A 12,308-nucleotide genomic window follows, 5' to 3' on the forward strand; every position below is an offset into this window, starting at 1 on the left:
AGCCCTTTGCGTCCACTGCTGGAGTAAGGCCTAACTCATTTTTGTCCATTGTGCTCTATCTTGAGCACTTTTCATCCAATTTCTTGACATTTTCTTGAGATCGTCAGTCAAAGGAGTAAGGAGTCTTCCTCTACTTTTTTGATGTCCGATCCAGTTTCATTTCAGTGTGGCAATTCGGGAAATTACATCGGTAACTCCTGCTCTTTGTCTCAAGTCTTAATTTCTAACTCGATATCGAAGCGATATATTCAGTATTGACCTTTGCATTTTCCTCTGAGCTATGTCAGTGTTATGACTCAATGTTAAAGTTTTGGCACCATAGGTCATCACGGGCAACACACATTGGTCAAATATTTTACGTTTTAGAGAAATTGGTATATTGCTTTTAAAGATGTCTTTGAGTTTTCTATAGGCTACCGATGCTAGATTTATTCTTCTTCGTAGTTGGCATGTTTGGTTGTCTCTTGTGATCTTTATTTCGCGTCCAAGGTATATGTATTTTGTCAACAGCTCTACTTCGTTGTCTCCAATATTGATATTTCCGCTAGGTACTACGTTTGTCATGAATTTTGTTTTGGAGATGTTTATTTTAAGACCCACACTGGCACACATTAACTGAAGCTCATGTAGCATTGTACATATCTCCTTGAGGTTGTCCGAGAACAAAACTATTTTATTCGTCTGCGAATTTCAAATTTGTTAATCTTCTATTATCAATGTTCAGGCCTGATAAACGTCAAAAAACTGTCAAAGTGTTTAGACGCATTTCAAAGTTTCTCTTACAAATTTAAATATTTAAACGATTATTTCTTCAGTTCTGAACATGTAAATAGTGAATTATATTAAAATCAAAATCATGTTCGAGTCTAATCTAAAATAGCTCGCAAAGAAGTTAATTTTATAGTGGTTTAATAACTTAAGAAAAGTAATTAAGTATAAAAGTGAAAGTGATTTGTATACTGAATATTGGAATCGTGAGTAGATAAAATATACTTTTTTCATCTATTTGGATTTATATATTTAAGTAAACAACTGCAATCAGTTATAAGTATTATCCAATTTACATGAACTGGTATCACAACGAAAGCTGTAAAACAGCATCGGTTTTAGTCGGATTTTAAAATCCATTTAAAAGATGTCATCTTCCAATCAGCTACCACAAAATGCATCATACTCAAAAGCAGTTAGTCAACCACGTAGTATATTAATCCCAAGCAGAGATCAAGCTATTTTGTTTAACACTCTAGAGAATTGTACAATTAATGACTATCTTGAAGGATTGAGTCAGCATATAGAACCGAAAAATATAATTTTCGCATCCCGTATATCAAACCGTAGAATATGCATATATCTATCATCCAAAAGCCTAGTAGATAAATTCATAGCAGAAACAAAGAAAATAATAGTAAATGGAAATATACTAGAAGCGAGAAGATTAATAACTCCATCAGTCCGCTTAATTCTGTCCAATGTATGTCCAAGCATACCTTCTAACATAATAATGGACGAATTAATAAAACTAGGTTTAAATTCTCTCTCAGACATATCATATCTACGGATAGGAGCAACCAATCCTGCCTTTAGTCATATTCTAAGCTTCCGAAGACAAATTTTCGTTTCACCTTTTCCAGACAACTTTGTACTACCTGGATCTTTTATTATCGAGTTTGAACAAACATCATACCGCATATTTATACCCCAAAACGAAAATTGTTTCAAATGCAAATTAACTGGACACCAGGCAGCTAATTGTCCAAATATTTCACCTTCTAACCATCCTCACAATGATAGTGCAATGCAAACAGAAATAAGACAAAATTCATCAATAAATCATACTCAACAAGATAATCTACAAAATACTCCCGCAATCTCAAATACCACTCCCTTCACACTTACTACGTCTTCTCAAACCACATTACAAAGAGTAGCAATCCAAATTTTATCAATAAACCAAACCCAACAGTGCTCACTACAAAATACATCCATACATTTGACCACTTCTTCAGTTAACACTACAATCGCAACACCTACATCGTCTGAGTCATCCTCTAATACCCAAAAACATAAATCAACCTTACCCGAAACAAGTCAACACTTACCTCCAAATAAAAATACACATTTGAATTCTTACGAACCCCAAGTAACTTCGAACAAAGCAACCGGAAAAAGAACCCTAGAAGATGCAATCACGCCACCCTCCGAAGAAAACTTTGAAAAACCTAAGCTTCAATTAAGGAAAAAAACCAAAACTGATGACAAAAACTTAAGAAATGATATACTAAATCTCCAAACATTATTGGAACCAGTTAGAGAATATGTAGAAAGGGAAAAGCAATTGTTAAGCTTCGATCAAGTAGTGGATCTATTCGAAAATATACAAGGATCAAAAGACATAATCAGCGTAACAAAATTGTACTCAGAAGACTCTTATATGTACTTATAAAGTTTCTAACGGAATTACATTCATACTACATCGACAAAAGAATGAAAACCATAAGCACCAAATTAATACGAAAACTTGGCAAACACATAGGTTTACTCTCTACAGTGAAAACTTCATTATCGGAAGAAGATTCCGACTCATCGGTAAATAATTCCTCTAAAGAATAATAATATCACTGTTGACTTCATGTCTGTTCAAATAACACTTGTGGTTGCAGCGTAAATAAATAAAAAAAAATGTTCAGGCCTTTCTCTTTCCAGTTAAGTTTTTTACAAGCACATTCTAATATTGTGTTAAACAGTTTAGGCGATAAGGTATCACCCTGTCGGACTCCTCTGCAGTTTGAATTATGATCCGTCTTTTTATGCAAATTCACCGATATAGTTGCGTTCTTGTATGTATTGTAAATTAACCTTGTATATCGGTAGTCAATGCGGCATGCTTGTAGTGCTTCCAGGATTTTGTCAAATTCTAAATTGTCAAAAGCTTTATGGACATCTACAAAAGCTAGAGTGGTCGATTGTATTCGATAGCCTTTTCTATTACAGGTTTAATGCTCGATAGGTGATCATTTGTTCCAAATCCGGTATGAAATCCATCTTGCTCTATTGGCTGGTAGAAATCAAGTTTTTTCTCAAGACGATTCGTTACTATTCTTGTAAGGAGTTTGTCTAGGTAACTAAGAAGACTTATAGGTTTGTAGTTTTGGCCATCCATCAGGATGAGGCCATCCATCAGGCCATCCAGGAAATTCATCTTGCTCTATTGGCTGGTAGAAATCAAGCTTTTTCTTAGGACGATTCATTACTATTGTTGTAAGGAGTTTGTATAGGTGACTAAGGTGATTTATAGGTCTGCGGTTTTCTAATTTATGGAGATCTCCTTTGTTGTATAATACAATTACCTCAGCATTGTACCATTTGTCGGGTATTATACTATTCAAAAGGCACGTGTTAAAAAGGTTTTTATGTTCTTAAGTAGGGAAGTGTTTAAGTACTCCCTATTATTCGATCGTTGTGAACTGAACAGCCGTCTTTATAGAACCAAACATTCTCCAGATTTACATCAAGAAGATTGAGAATAGCGGTAAGAACATGATTCTGCAACAAATCCATGTACCTATACTATACTATTCAAGTTGCCTTCAATAAAAAATTTACCTATTATGTGGTCTCCCAAATTGCCAGATTAGACGTTAACTTTTTGAGGATGTTAAGTTCGGTAAACAACAGTTCTATGCTGGTTTTCCCGCGCCCAATACCTCGTATTGGAAGGATTATGTTTATCTACCAACGAAACAGAAGATTCATCAGTAATGAAATGTTTTTAATAACATTGGGTTCATCATTAGCCTTCGTTATTAGAGTTTCACAAAACTCCATTCTTCGAAAGTAGTCGTTTGGATAAAGCTGCTGAGTTTTTGAATATTTTAAATTCTGGAAACCGTGCTTTTTCCGCACTTTCGTTACAGTAACATTGCTAACATCTAACTCCCTAGCAACGCTTCTTCTTGAACGTGTTGAATCTACCTCAATTTTTGCCCAAATTTGTGTATCCTCTTTCCTCAACTTTTTCTGGTGACACTTCTTGAACGGGACATTTACTTCAATTTTTAAGGCAATAAAAACTGTCAAAATATTTTACAATGTTATGAACTGACTGCAAGCAAGGAATTGGTTTTCCCTCAAAAAACACTTAAAATAAATCTACACACTGTTGTCCAGAATTACGACTATAAAACCATTTTATTATTTAACCCTTTTCTGTGGGCTTACAAAGAGACATATTGTTTACAAAAAAATCTACGCTCTTATACTCTTATACGCTTTAAAAAACCACTGTATAATGAGAAATGATTGACGACGGGGCAACGGAGGTTCGTGGAAAATCGACGGCGCGCAGTGTTGCCATTTATAGTGTGTACACCTAATTTAAAACTTAACGCACTGTATAATTTTATTACTGACTGACTTAGAAATAATAAAACAGGGTGAAAAATATTTTTTCAGTTCTCAGCCATTGTAACCTCGGAAACCTTTTTTGGATGGTACTAGAAAGGTCACCAATGGAGACACTGCGGACGGCAGCCAGATGGTTGGTGGAGAGCGAGTCGTGGGTTCGAAACTAGCTTTTGGAACCAGGAATGGGTCCAACGGACGAAATAAGTAAAGATACGATAGGAGATATTAGAAAAAGATACAGAAATAAACAAAAAGATAGATGGGTAAAATTACCAAAGATAAGATAAGATAGGGAACAGGGCGCCACTTAATTTTTTGGGGTTTAAGGAGAAAATTAAGAAACCTTAGAAAAGAAAAGAAGTAAGGAAAGATATTTATGTTCAGAGATCAAACCCAAGAAAAGATATCAACTGTTAATTATTAAATAAATTTGGTTAACACTCTACATAACAAAAAATAAATATATAAGGTATTACACTTACTTACCTACGAAACTTAATCAGCCTGATCTTTCTACTGGCCAAAGGTATTTTTATATTTAAAGATAAAAAGCAAATATTAGGAGTTATGGTTATATCAGGGAACTTTGTTAGGAGTCGACAAATAAAATACATACATAAAACAATAACAATATATTCAACAACAAATTATGACGCTGCTGAATGCAACACAAGTAATAAAAATACACAAACAACTATGAAATAGTGGTAGGTATACATATAAAAATAAGCAGAAATATAATTAGAAAATACCTTTACAAAGATATAAGTATAACGCAATCATGCACAAATAAAGTTTTGGCGTATCTCGAGATATTACAGCAAAAAAAATGAATAAAAATTATAACAAACACCAAAGATAACAAAAATTAATAAAATGTAAATTTACAAAAATACAAAAAAGTTACTGAAGTGAAAACATAAAAATTTAACCAAACCGCACTTGGTTTCGTAACAAAATATTGACTGTTCATTAAATTTAATGCAAAACTCAGTAGTTACTCTCAACTACATTTGAAGACTTGTATGAACTTTAGGTTCGTCCAGATAATGGAAGATGATATGATGCCATACCATGTTACTTGCCCAGATAGGTGGAGATATTAAGATTATGTTAACTTACAGCAATTCCTGACGACTGCTGCATTAATTCACTGAAGTTAATACTGTACTTGTATTAAACACTAAATTTATGACTATATTTAATCTAATATAGTATAAGATCAAAAAAAACTCAAAATAACAAGTGTATACACACTTATAAAGAAAATGCACAGAGAACGGTACGATAACAGAGATACAGTAAGATCTAGTCCTTATGCAAGGACTGTCCCACCAAAAAGTAACCTGTTTTCTCTACGAGTGCCCACCGAGAAGTAACTTGGTTCCTCTAAAATTTTACCAAACTACCCAAGAAAAGGTCAGGGTATCTTCCACTCAAAAATCATAGGCCAGTTGTATGTATTTCTGAGAAGGTAAAAAGTTCTAATTAACATTGAACATAACGGTATCCTTCTACCTACAAACGTGATGAAATATCAAATCTCCTAGATTAGGTTTTTCCCGAAAAACATTACAACGGGCGTTCGACGACAATTACCGAATTTATGACAAAGAACCCGGAAAAGGATTAACTAAGGATTCGCCAGACCGGCGTCTTTAAATAAATACTTAGGTAGATTCTTCAGTCATATTTCGGTAGTTTCCCAATAAAAATTTCTGATCATAAACACGACCATTAACGTATCATCCACATGGGTAAAAGGAATTAGAATTAATTTAGTATATTAATTAAAAAAACGTTACACCATAAAAAGATATTTTATGTTGTATTATTATTGAAACAAAACATACAGAAGCTTCTAGGATAAAGTATTTTTTTATCTAAACATATATATTGATATTTAAAAAGAAATAAAAAAATTCGAAGTTCGGAAAAGAAAATTCTCACAATTTATTAGCTCATAATTTTCTACACCCTAAAATACTAAAGTAAACATTCTTATTCACATTTGATATATATTCATTCACAATACTAATATTTGATCACGACCCATAATGGAATCTTCCGAACGCCAATGTAATCGGTGTAACAATGGCTAGTAATGAGGGGTCTGGGCAGAGACAAAGGGGAATTACCTTAGCTGAATATGTTTTGACCCTCTGGAGTCCATATTTGCCTTCAAATAGGGGTTCAACTGAGCTCGAAGAACAGATTTCGCACACGTACCTTTACAGGGAGGCACTAAAAATGATTTATATTGAACCTAATTTATTATTCCGTACAATATATTTAAAATTTTGAAATAATTTGACAAAATTATTGGAATTTTTATCTTAATATACAGTTTTTGTATTATATACTGATAAAAGTCCTCTTGAAAACATAACAAAATCTGAAAACACTAAACTTACTTATATATGAATATAAAATTAAAATTGAGTTGAAGAAATATATTACAGACATGCCTCTTACAGCAATCCTCAGGTTTAATTAATTATTTGATATCAAAAATTAAAATAAGTGTGTGGATATTGACTCATAATTATTATCCATGGTATAATAAACGACGAAATATATCTCTACTAATTCTGAGATTGATTGTACAGTGTGAGGACTATTAACCAATCCCTATTGTTACTTGTATATGTGATGTTGAGCTATTATCATAATAAGTGAAGATATCTCTTGTGATTTGAGCGATTTCGTTTTGTAACTTTTGTTTTTTGTGTTATGTTTCCTTCTTACAAAGTGTCAAATTTTATATCAGTGTATTATTTATAATAGAAAACTGTTGATACAAAAATATTTAAATTTAAATATAGCACCACTTGCGTCGTAAAATGTTTATTATTAAATATACTACAATCCTATTTGTGGCTTGGAATCTCCTAGTTGTTCTTCATGATTATTATCAGTGTTTCTTTTTCATTTGTTGATGTTATTTTTGAGTAAACACATCGTAGGGATGATGCATTTTTCTTGATTTAGTAATTGAAGTAATTTTTTTAATTTATGAAACAGCAATGTAATTTTTTTTGTGTTTTTGTTCTCTTATTATTAAGTCATATATATTGTTTTGATTGTGAAAAGATAGTGTATGTTCAGTATTCTACATTAAAATGAATTCACTCAACCACTGCATAAGTATTCTGCTTCAAGTGGTATTGTATGAGGTAAGCGGTAACAGTACTGTTTTGAACATGGAAATGTTCAAGTACACTTAATTTTTTTATCCTGATGAAGCTAACAAACAATTAGCAAAATATAGAGATGTGAAAAAAAGGATTTTTATTTACAAATATACAACAGACCGCCTAGCTGCTAATTTACTACGAAATTATTTGTTTATGTGTTTCAGTAGATAATTAAGACCATCTTAACGTTTCTTTTGGCTATTTAGCTCTATTTCGTTGTATTATACATCTTGTCACGCTACCTTATATCAAGTTATTAGGATACATTTGTATATGCTCCTGCTTATGCTTTTGCTACTGCAACTCAATTAGAAGAGGCTTTCAATCTACTCTGTAGATGTGTCTCCATAATCGAGTCCCACTTAAATTGTCCTAGATGATACAAAAGATACAGAATTTAATGAAAGATAATTAGAATAAATACGACCCAAGTTCAATCCTCTGGTACAGACTACTAACCATATTAAAAAAAAAAATGATTTATAGCAGGGAAATTATTTTGTGCCGTTCGCTGGTGTATGTTGAGATGTCGTGTTAGTGTGAAATACTAAAAGGCAATTCAAAGAAAAAAAGAAAACTCCATTGAAAGTGAAACGTGTATTTCCTGATTTTAAAACTAGCTATATGGGTCGCTAAAATTGACTGCACTGAATGCAAATAAAGAGAAAGAATAAAAACGCAATCTCAAAGAAATAGAAAAAAAATAAAAGATGACTTGCTATTATTGGCCTAGAGATTTTATTGAAAGACACAAATACATTTGTTTTTAATAAACAAAAAGTGAAAAATAAAAAAAAAACAAAGCAAAATTTAATCAGTAAAAAAGTCATAAAAGTAAATTATTCAGAATTAAATTCTTAACATTAGATTAAGGAATTAATGAGTTTTTGAGAAGTTGTCACATTTAAGTTCGTATACACCACTGTGTAAGCGCTTCTTCTTTTGGCTATTGTCTTTTTTAATATATCTCCTTAAGTTGTTGTTTCAGAACAACACTTGCACAGTAATAAATACAAGCTTAAATGTGGCGACTGCCCAAAAACTTACATCGGTCAAACTGGCAGAAATTTTTGTCAAACGTATAGCAGAACACAAAAGGACTTTTAAGATTTTAAGACAAAAAAAGATTTTCCGTACGCACTTTACCTTCTAAACCATAATCATTATTTAAAATAACCAATTTCAAATTATTCACATTTAAAATAAAGGCCTTAAGCTATGTTTATTAGAATCTATGGAAATTAATATATTAAAAAATACAGATTTAATTCTGAGTGACCAACTTAAGACAATCAATTATTCCCTTCCCAACTTATTCAGTTGAACACTATAATGTGTAAACGCATACCACATAGATACGCATAGATCACTTAAAAAGTACTCTACCGAAATAGCTGTAGTGATAATAAATTAAAATACATTTTGTGGACGTTTTTGAAACAAAAGTTTTCAGTGTTTTATTAGATATAAAATAATGTATAATCTACTAAAGACTAGATCTATATATATATATTTATATTGCGAGTTTGCTATAGAAATATAAATGTAGTAACCAACATTTTGTTGCTTTTTATATTCATATGGAATATTTCTGGTATATGTTTAATTTCTTTTTAGATATTTCTTTGTTTGTATGGGTGCCAATTACAACTCATTAGTGATATCTTCTCGGGTTTTATTCGTCGCAAATTTCCATAACATTTTAATCGTTTTTGCATATGACTATTGTATTAAGTATATTCTATAAGAGATTAATTTCATATGATCAAGAAAAGCTACATTAGACATCAAACCATCTCTTTCATTCTCCAAAAAAAAAGTGTTTGTAGCTATTGTGTGAAAAACCAACGTATTTTATGCAAAACAAATTTTTAAAATTTAACATAAAAATCAGATTTATGCTCTTTATGACAGCGATTTCTTAAATAATGAAAAATATATTATTAGCTTAAGTATGTCATTAACGATTACAACCAATTACTTGAACGTGAGCATAATACATACATATCTAAGCATAAGTCCTATACATTTTATTAAATAACTTTCCCTGTATATTCAAGTTAGCATATTTTGCACGTCATCTACCCAGCCAGGAGGTGTTTATACTCCTCTTAAAACTGTTTTGAGTTACTCTATAACCAGATTATATTTTTATCGATTTGCTATTTGACAGCAGGGGAACACCAGCTGAAAAAGTGGATATGATGAGGATTAAGCCAGGGGTGCTTTTCTTCTGTGAATGGGTTTGGCATTTGATATTTCATATGCGGCCAAAGCGGGATGTAACTGGTATGCTTTGTTTTCGTGTTTAGGCAATAAAAGTGTCAAAAAGGTGTCAAATTATAAATAGGGCATGGTTTTGTAAGGGGCTAATTACAACAAAAATATCATTTGAAATGTTATTTTAAGATAAAGCTCAAGTAATTTTGATAACTTGGGTGTTTCATTATTTTAGTCATAACAAAAAAAAATAAATTTAAAAATTAAGATATGCAAGGACAATTATTGGGGGTCGAGCTGGTTATCCAATTAATTAATATTTACTTGTCAGTTGGTTCTGTATGTGTTTGGTTTATTTTAAATAAAAAAATAAAAAAATTGAGTTCGTGATCTACGTGTTTCTCGAATCTGGAGATGTTCTAGCAAGTACTTCCTCTCAATATCCTGCTCAATATTACTAGCCATTCCGCAAGGTCTAATGACTACAATGGAAAATTTAACTAAGATGTCTGAAAGCCCGACTGCATTGCAAGAAAATATAAATGCGTGAAAGACAGCATTGCGAGAAAATCTGAATTCGATGAAAGAAAAACAAGCTACGTAAAAACTAGGTGTGGTTAAGAAAGACATGTTCGTCAAATTGGCAGGTCTCGAGAAGAGGATACAGGAAACTAATTCAGAACTTCTGTGGCCTATTAGTATATTGGAACCAGAAAAGTTTCTGCTATATTGGATAGGCACTGGCAATTGTGGTCAAAGGACGTTTGACTAAAGCACCGGAGCGGGTTCTAGGAGAGGGGAATAACTTGTGTGATGATAGTATTATAGAGTACTACAAGCACTATATCTGCCACTGGTTATAGGCATGAGCATCCATTTGTGAGTGTAGCAAGAGATCGCTGTTGAGTGGCTTCAAATAACCCTTTCATGCGAAGCATGTTTTTGTCTTAACCTAAAATGCACAGTGAAAGTGCTTTCATTTCTACTACCTGTAGAAACTTTTGTAAACCTTTGTATACCTTTGTAAACCTTTATAAACCTTTGTAAATTTTTGTAAACCTTTTTAAACTATTGTTAACCTCTAAAAACCTTTGTGAACTTTTGCTTTTGTTTCTTATTCGAGTAGGCTCTTTTGTGATTACTACAGTGTTTATTTTTTCGGTTAAAACTATCATTTTATAAAGCAGGAAATGATTTAAACTTGACGACGAAGCATTCGTTTATACTGATTATCTCAATTGTCTTTATTTACTGCTGTAATTATTGCTTCTTCGGAATAGCAAGTAATTTTTGGTTCTGTTTTTTGCCGGGCAGAATCCTAATTATAGGAATTCAGTAAACGCGTTGTATTTAATTAACATCTGTTTATATTAAGTTACTCGTGTACTCTGTCATATAGATTAATATTTTCTATTTAAAGTTTCTACCGATACCATCTAAGTCTTCAGTTACGGGCGTATTTAGTATTGCCAATTATGAATATATATACTTCGCTGGACTTAGCTGAATAATCCTCTTTACCAATTAAGAGAGTTACAGTTATTTCGTAATCAGCACAGTAAACCTTCTCTATGCGATTAAATCAAGGAATCCTGTACAGTGGCCATTTTGTATCGGAAGCCAAGTTATGAATGACTCACCCAAGTTTAATCAATTAGATTGTGTTCCAAAGTTTGTAACCTCTCTGTGAAATAATACTTTCTCTTCAGTGGAAGCTCGAATCGCCTTCATAGATGGTAATTTAATATCCGTACAGAAATTCTATATGAGCTCTTTAGTTATGAACTGTGAAAAGTTAAAGGAAGTCGCTAAAGTTGGATAGACATGCAGAGTTGGATTAAGCTAGTTATCGTGTATGAAAGATTAAGAATCCCAATTAAAATTAATTCCCACGTTACATGTTTTGAATTGATACATTCACAATTACATACCACAGTGAGATTTTAACGTTCGCCACAAAACAAAAAAAAATGACATAATTATTTATTCGATGAAAAAACTATTGATAGTGAAAATTTCGTAAGTTTTAATGACGATTCAAATCAATAAAACTTGGAAAGTGCAAAAAAATATGTAAAATCATGATTTCCGAAGTGGAAATATTTTTTTGAACAGTTTTGGTGTTAAACCAGGTAAACTAGGTGAAGCGGCAGTGTGAGGTCTAATTAAGTGTTGTTTGACATAATCCACTGTAAATTCAAAATGTTATAAGGATGCGCTAATATGATGACACTGAATAGGAGGTCAGTTAGAGATAGTGCAAGCACTCCTGACCACGGCGCAGTAGACGAAATTTGGTTTAGTCCCCACTTCCATGCGAAACACATTGTACTAGCACTGTATAATTCCACTTACAATAGAATCTTTCTGCCTTTACGTGAATTTGACTCCGCCTTCGCGCAGCTCCATGGTCAGGAGTGTTTTGATTTACCCATACCATCATTCGATTCTTTAGTAAAAACCTGTGAAAACTCTGAGATAGCGCGT

This window comes from Diabrotica undecimpunctata, chromosome 4 (genome assembly GCF_040954645.1).
Source record: "Diabrotica undecimpunctata isolate CICGRU chromosome 4, icDiaUnde3, whole genome shotgun sequence".
In the NCBI taxonomy this organism is placed as follows: Eukaryota; Metazoa; Arthropoda; class Insecta; order Coleoptera; family Chrysomelidae; genus Diabrotica; species Diabrotica undecimpunctata.